Raw genomic sequence first — 8,641 nt, forward strand, 5'->3', positions numbered from 1 at the left:
TACAGAGCCTCAATACTGATGTCGTTTGTTTATATAGAAACTAGACTCAGAGAGGAATCTATAAATATATGGCATGGCTCCTAATTATCTCTGGTTAATTTATAATGAATTTCCAAAGTCGGAACAGGGAACCCAGAAACAGTTCTGGCCCTGTCTCACGAGAACCTGAATATCTCTTAACATACTGTCCATATGATTGTTTTGTTACTTCTATATGAAAATAGACTCATCAAGCTTCGATTACATAATTTATTCACTATTTAATTCCATTCCTACTAATTTTTGTAATTTTTAAATCCCACGTCACTGCTGCTGCCAGCATCTGTTACTGAAGCAACTATGTCCATTTCGTGATTTCTCATTGATCTAACTAGTAATTCATCATACATATCACAAAATTATAATCATGACTAGCCATACCAAAGGCTAATCATTGTCAAACATCTCCCTACTATGCTATTGCCATATCATGAATCTTAACACCAAAATTAATCAGCCATGACATATGGCATAAAAATCGTATTACCAAGACTTACGACCCAACATTAGAACCAAATTCAACCGAACATTATGCCATTTTCGCATGGCTAAAACTTTACATACCAAATTTCAACAAAACATATTAGCCTATACATGCCGAAATGTTCTCTTAGACCAACTAAGAAGAAAATACCAAAGGTTGCTAGCCGGTGTGATGACTTCGACGACGGCACGATCACGCAAAAAGAGACGAGTCCAAGAAACCTAGAATAGGTGACAAGCAAACACCGAATGAGTATATAACTCAGTAAGCCATAAGCATTCCACAACCGTCCATTAATAAAGTTATCACAACAGGAAACAATGAAATGAGGTTAAGTACTCCATCCATACCAAACTATACCATAGTTCTTAAACCCTATGGTTCAGTCTCATACCAAGTCCTACATTGACCTTTCATACATCATTTTATTTTCGTTATTGTCATACAATTAAACGAACTTTCACCTATTCCACAATGAACCTTATGTACGTGACTTCAACTATAATCGTCACATAGGTTCAAAACTTACCAAGCTCAACTCCAAATATAAACATAGCGCCTATTAGCCATGAACTCAAGGTACTTACCTTTTCCGCTGTCCAAAATTGACTCGGTAAAGTCGCACCCTTCATGTAAATAATTTATAGAAAATATATATTGGGTTGCACACATAATGTTTAGTAATCAACCACGCACACTTAGTGCCATGCACTTTAAACTCACACACTTAGTGCCATGCATTTCAAGTTCGCACACTTACCTTTTCCGCTGTCCAAAATCGACTCGGTAAAGTCGCACCCTTAATGTAAATAATTTATAGAAAATATATATTGGGTTCGCACACATAGTGCTTAATAATCAACCGCGCACACTTAGTGCCATGTACTTTAAACTCGCACACTTAGTGCTGTACAATTTAAACCCGCACACTTAGTGCCAATCTCATGACCGTGAACACTTATTGCCCGCACACTTAGTGCCGAAAACCAGCCACTCTATAGGCTTCACTTCCTTTTTACATTCGACAAATTTCATCTCTACTTACATATACATTTGTATACATTTCATCTCATTAAACACAATGGTATAGGTATTACGATCATTTAAATCAATACCAAAGATATGCTTAATGACTTACCTAAGACGGTTCCAACTCGGCTACTCGATGATCTTTTCTTTGCCTTTGCTCGATTCTCCTCCTTTAACTCCTTGAGCTTAATCAATAAATCAACTAGTTTAACCGCCTTGCTAAATATTTACAATCCAATTACACATGCATATGTATGTTAGTATATTCGGCAATCACCCTTACTAATCACCCACTTGATCAATTATAGAGAATCAAAGTTAATATCAAAATGTGTACCCTATATGGCCCATTATACATAATCAATTTTAACATCATCTATATATTTACTCATATGGCCGAATATACCTAATCATACATACACCTAACCAAAAAAAATTTCTAAAATCTTTATATCATTTATACACTAAGCCGAGTACTCTTACCAAGTTCACCTATATTCTTCAACAAATTCTTCATTGATCAAACACATATTCGGCTAAAGAAATGGCAATTTTAGCAACTTTTGATTTAATACTTTATCAATTATAATACATCTAAATATTTTTTCATATTATTAACACAATTCACATACATTACTTAATATAACATTTTCACATTCGGCATTAGTATCAACCATAGTAGCCGATTCTTCCTACTTTGTACCCATGCATCTATTTGATCCTTAGTTAGTTCAAACACTCAAAGTCAACCATCTCCATACCTCATCACCAAAGACATCAAAATACCAACCAAGAATGTAACATGCATGGCCGAATATCATCTCCATCATTTAACAAAGTTTGAACCATGGCTAGGTAGATTTCAAACTTACAACTTAAAATATACATGAATCTCAAAGAATAATATCAAACATACCTCAATCTAGTTACATGCATGGCCAAACTTCCTCCTAATCCTCTTCCAAACCAAACATGAAGCAAGAACTCCTTCCTCCTTCCTTAGAATTTTCGGTCAAAAGAGGATGAAAAAGGATGAACAAAATTTTTCTTTTCCTTTCTTTAGCTCACGGCAATGGGGGGGGGAACAACCACTCATTTTTTTGTTTTCATTTCTTTATTACCCATACTCCTTATTTTATTTTTTTCTAACATACCTCACTAAGCCAACATGTTCCCAACATGTTTCCACCCATAGCATGGCCAACCACTAGCTCAAATTTTGGGTAATTTGACATGCAAACCCATCATTTTCATAACATGCATTAATAGACCATTTTAAATTAGCCTATCATATTTTCACCATGTCTCATATCGATCCCTATTTAATAATTTCTCATGCAATTGGAAAAATTGGAGAATGAAACTTCCACATACTCATGTACACACATAATAAGCATAGAATATGGAAATTAATTATTTTTATGACTCGGTTTTGTGGTCCCGAAACCACTTCCCGACTAGGGTCAATTTTGGGCTGTTACAGGTTAGCTGATGAGTTATAAAAGGCTAAAAATGATTATTTTTAAAAATTTTAGAATTAGGACTAAATTGATAGATTTTGTGAATGTTGAGGGTCAAATTTATTAATTTTTTTAGAATTAGAACTAAAATGAAAAATTTTGTAAATACTGAGTGCTAAATTTGTTGAATTTGAATGTGTAAATATTAGAGGTTAATTTTGTTGGTAGAACATTAAAAAAACCACATCGGCTCAGAGTGACTAAAATATTTAATTTTGAAAAGTTTAGCGACTAAATTGAAAAAAACTAATTGTTGGGTGACCAAAACAGAACAAAAGGCATAATTGGGTGACCATTTTTTTTAGTTTACCTATAAAAAATATTTTTCAGCATTTTCCACATAATTATTTAACAGAAAAATTTAACGGAGGGGTTGTTTTGTACATTTCAAAATGTATAAGGCTAATTTACCCATTTTTTTAGTAGAGGGGTTGAAATGCAATGCTCCCCTAAGTATAGGGGCTTCCTTGGTACTTTTACTAGTGGGAAATTTATTTTTTTTCTTTTTCAACAAAGCATGAGTTTTATTTATTTATTTATTTATTTATTTATTTATTTACTACACTCTTCTTGCATGAGAACTTTTACTAAGAATTCTCATGTAAGGGGCAAAATGTAGATACTCAATTTTAGTGGGTTAAATAATTATTATTAATTATATTATGGAAATGAAGTCCAATTGTGCTAATACGAGAGACTGATCCAACCGAGCAACCGGGCTGCCCAAAATCGTCCAACATGTTGACCCAATCAGCTCAAAATAGTTTATTTATTGACTTGCAAATCTGACCTTGAAGTCTCCTTGAAATCGCATTCAAACTCCTCCACTTTCTATGCTTTTAAAGGTTTTCCCCAAGCTAAATTTAGCAAAGTTTGAATCATTCAAACTTTGCTACATGTGTGGCCAGCCAAGGGGGTATATGGCTGCTGATATTTTGCTATTTTTAGCAGCCAATCCCACTTATAAATACCCCCTTATCCTATTCATTTCAACACACCTTTCATTTCACACATCTCTCTCCCTTTCACTCACTTTCTCTCTTCCAAACCTCCCCTTGTTTCCCATTTTTCCCTTCTATTTCCATTATCAATTTCCCTCTTGGAAAAGAGCCCTTCAGCCACCTTAGGTAGCAGCATTAAAGTGCTTGTAGAAGCCTCAGTTCAACAGAACAAGCGGAGAAAGAGGAGTGGAGCGAGTAGTCAGGCTTTGAAGAAATACCGGATTTGATTCTAGTTTCCTATCCTTTAACTTTTATTATTGTTGTTATGAACATGTCTATGAATATTTGTTATGTTGTTATTCTAAATTTAATTAACATGGCTTAAATTTAATTCATGTTAGGTTGATTGCATTTTGTCTACTTAAGTTATTAAAATCATATTTGTGTTGTTATAAGTCTTGGTAAATTGTTTGATTAAGTAAAACCATGATTATGTTATACTTGCATTACAATTGTAAGGTAACTAATGAATTAATTATTAATCATATTGAAATTTTAATGAATTGACACAATACTTAATCAGTGCATGTTTAATCTTCTAAGGTAGCTAAAGGTTAAATTCGTTACAGTATTAAACGGCACGTTAGCCTTGCATAACTTGCAAAATTATTGTGATTAAACTGTTTCAATGTAAGAATATATTGTTACCTCACTTAATCTTTTACTTGCTTATTAAAATTGATTAATTGTTTGAATTGACATAGTAATATGTTCAAGAGATTAGTTAATTTAGTAAGTTTGTATGTGCTATAGTTAACAAATTACCTAGTTGCAGAGAATTTTTTCGTAACAACATGAACATTGTTTTGGTAATATTAAGTTAATAAATGTAATTGATCTGACACAATTATGTCATATTGATTAAACTTGTTTTTCAGAAATCGTGCTTTCGAACTTTTACCTTTTAATTTTCTTAGTTAATTTACTTAGTTAAAATCTAGTTCTATTAAACCCATTTTCAAAACAAAAGATTTTCTTTCACCAAAGTGTTTTTAATTGCATTTCATAAATATTTTCTTTGCGCAGTCCTTGTGGGTACGATAACTCAACATTTACTTGTCACTTTATTACTTGTTATGATTGTGTACAGTTGCACATTTCCATCATTCCAAGTTTTTGGCGTCGTTGCCGGGGACTTTTTTAAAAGTTATTATTTGTGAATTTGTTCTTTTTGCATTTTGGTTTATTTTTCTGTTCAATTTTAACTTAGTTAATTTTTCTGTGTTTGTTTCAGGTGTTTATGAGTATTGATTGAATTATCGATTTACTCCCAGTAGATACTAAAATTGAAAGAACTTTTCGATAACGAAGAAGACAACCAGCTCAAAGAAAGACCGAAGAGATGAACTTCAAAAATCCGAATGAAGGAAACGGAGCAAACCCTGCTCAAAATCCTATCCTTATTGCTGATGATAGGGATCGAGCTCTAAAACAGTATGTCATGCCAATGTTTCATGATCTTAATCCAAGTATTAGGAGACTCGAAATTAAGGCACAACAATTTGAGCTGAAGTCGGTTATATTCCAAATGCTTCAGACAGTGGGCCAATTCAATGGAATGCCTACCGAAGATCCTCACATTCACTTAAGACTATTTATGGAGGTGAGCGATTCTTTCAATCTAGCTAGAGTACCTGAAGATGCACTACGATTAAAGTTGTTCCCATATTCTCTGAGGGACAGAGCTTGAGCCTAGTTGAACTCATTGCCACCACATTTCATTATCACATGACAAGAGTTAGTAAAAAGATTTCTTATGAAGTATTTCCTACCTAGCAAAAATGCTAACTTGTAGAATGAAGTTACTATCTTTCAACAAATGGATGACGAGTCCTTATATGAGGCATGGGAAAGGTACAATAAATTATTATTGAAGTTCCCTCATAATGGACTCTCGTATTGCATTCAACTTGAGACATTCTATAATGGTCTCAATGCTCACACAAGGATGGTAGTGGATGCTTCTGCTAGTGGCGCTCTCATTTTTAAGTCTTATAACGACACTTATGAAATCATTGAGAGGATTGCCAGCAACAACAACCAATGGCCAACCAATTGAGTAGCATTAAGAAGACGAGTCACTGGAGTACATGAAGTAGATGCTCTCACTTCACTCACATCTCAGGTATCTTCAATATCCTCAATGCTTAAAAATTTTACCACTAATGGGCTTAATAATTTTGTAGCTCAACCACCTAATCAATTCAAAAATATAGTTTGTGTTTATAGTGGGTAAGGGAACTTGTTTAAAGAATGTCCATCAAACCTAGAATCCGTGTATTACTTGGGTAACCAAAACCAAACCCGAGGAAGACAAGGACTACAATCTAATTTTTATAACTCACTTTGGCAAAATGAACCTAATTTCTGTTGGAGTAACCAAGAGGATGGACCTAGTAACACTTACGCCCGACCTAGACAACCTAGCCACCTGTTGTTACCTAACAAGTTCAGAAGCTACCTCCAGCTAAATCTTCCAATAGCTTAGAAAACCTGTTGAAGGCATACGTAGAGAAAAATGATGTATTAATCCAAAGCCAAGTAGCCACATTGAAAAATCTAGAAAACCAAATGGGTCAAATTGTAATTGAACTCAAGAACCGACCACAAGGTGCTTTGCTTAATGATACGAAGAATTCAAGAAATTCAGGGAAAGAGCATTGTAAAGTATTGACATTGAGGAACGGAAAGACATTAGAGCCCAACACTGTCGAAGTTGAAGAGAAGCCAACTGATGCTTAAGATTCAGTGGAAGTTCAACCAAGTGTTGAAATTCCAGCTTCAACAGAACCAGAATCTACCAAACCCAATAAGGTAATTTCTGAACCAGTTAATTCTGATAAAATAACAACTTCATTAGAAGTTGAATTGTCACAGAAGATGAACCAACTAGTTCCAGTAAAGAATCCTCCACAACCCTACCCTCAAAGGCTTCAAAAGCATAAATAGGAAGTCCAATTCAAGAAATTTTTAGATGTATTCAAGCAACTTCATATTAACATTCTGTTGGTAGAAGAACTTGAGTAGATGTCAAACTATGTCAAATTCATTAAGGATATCCTGTCCAAGAAATAGAGACTTGGAGAATTTGATACGGTAGCCCTGATAAAGGAATGCAGTGCATATCTTCAAAATAAACTATCCCCAATGATGAAGCACCTAGGATGTTTTACCATACCTTGCAATATTGGAGCAACTTATTGTGGTAAGGCATTATGTGATTAAAGCCATACTCAGTAAGGTAGTTTGTTCAAACTGACAAGACTGGTCCAAAAGACCGGACGATGCTTTATGGACCTACAAGACAGCATATAAGACACCTTTAGGGATGTCACCCAATAGGTTAGTTTTTAGGAAAGCCTTTCATTTGCCCTTAGAGTTAGAACATAAAGCTTATTGGGCTCTCCAACAGCTCAACTTGGATCTTAAGCCTACTAAAGAAAAAAAGATGCTTCAACTCAACGAGTTAGAAGAGTTTCAAATGTTCTCATACAAGAATGCCAAACTATTTAAGGAAAGACTTAAAAGATGGCACGACAAGCACATTCGAGTTCTAAAATTTGAAGCAGGTCAGCAAGCCTTGTTATTCAATTCTAGATTAAGGTTCTTTTTAGGTAAGTTAAAATCACGTTGGTCTGGTCTATTTACGATTCACCAAGTTTTTCCATCTGGAGTTGTCGAACTTCAACTTAAGGGAAGTAATTTTTGAGTTAATGCTCAACGTTTAAAACATTATTGGAGAGATAAAATAGGGTGAGATAAAGTCTCGTTCATTTTATCAGATACTTAATCTTCCTCGTTTTCTTTTAAATAAATGATTTAGGGTATATTTTCGAGATTAGTATGTTAAAATAAATTATATCTAGGATACTGGAACTTAAGCGGCTTGTGACCCCTTTAGTCTTTCCTAGGAATTGATTTTAACATAATCTTCCGAGAAATTATTCCCTAACTAGCAAAATAATTTTTTAGTTTTTCAAATAAAAAGGTCAATTTTGATCCAAGCTTTAATTGCAACTCAATTTTCAAATTTTCTTTAATTGAATTATTTGCAAAATTTGGTTACTCTTTTTGTAAATATTGAAATTAGTTGTCTCTTTTTGTAAATATCTTTAAAAGCAACTGAAATAAAATTTTTAATTTAATTTTTAGCAAATAAGATGATAATAACTAATATACAATTATATTTATTATAATGTATATTCATTATTATCAACTTTGTATAGAATTAGAATTAGTTTAAATTTTATCATATTTTAACTAAGAGTTTTTATTTTAATAAATAAAGTAATAGCAATTAATATATTAATATACATTATATTATTTATAATTTTTTATTAACTTTATACGACATTAAGACTTAGAATATTTTATTTATAAATTGTTCTAAGAATTTTAGTTGAACTCTTCCATTCTATCACTTTAAATACCTCCACCTTTATCCATTATTCACCATCTATCAATCCAACCTCCTACACAACCGTCCCACCATCGGCGTTAGCAGTTCCACCCTCATAGTGTTGCAACTCACGTTTGGCAACCGTTGAAGGAACCACCAGCTGCCCGCA

The 8,641-nt window shown here is 33.5% G+C and overlaps 1 non-coding gene across 1 annotated transcript; it reads right to left on the bottom strand.

Moving 5' to 3' along the window:
• Positions 1–5,860: 5,860 nt before the first annotated feature.
• LOC121216630 (small nucleolar RNA R71) lies at positions 5,861–5,966 on the bottom strand. Its single transcript, XR_005912810.1, has one exon. It is a non-coding gene; the product is annotated as a small nucleolar RNA R71 (small nucleolar RNA).
• Positions 5,967–8,641: the final 2,675 nt, after the last annotated feature.

Source organism: Gossypium hirsutum, chromosome D04 (assembly GCF_007990345.1).
Source record: "Gossypium hirsutum isolate 1008001.06 chromosome D04, Gossypium_hirsutum_v2.1, whole genome shotgun sequence".
NCBI classification, from domain to species: Eukaryota; Viridiplantae; Streptophyta; class Magnoliopsida; order Malvales; family Malvaceae; genus Gossypium; species Gossypium hirsutum.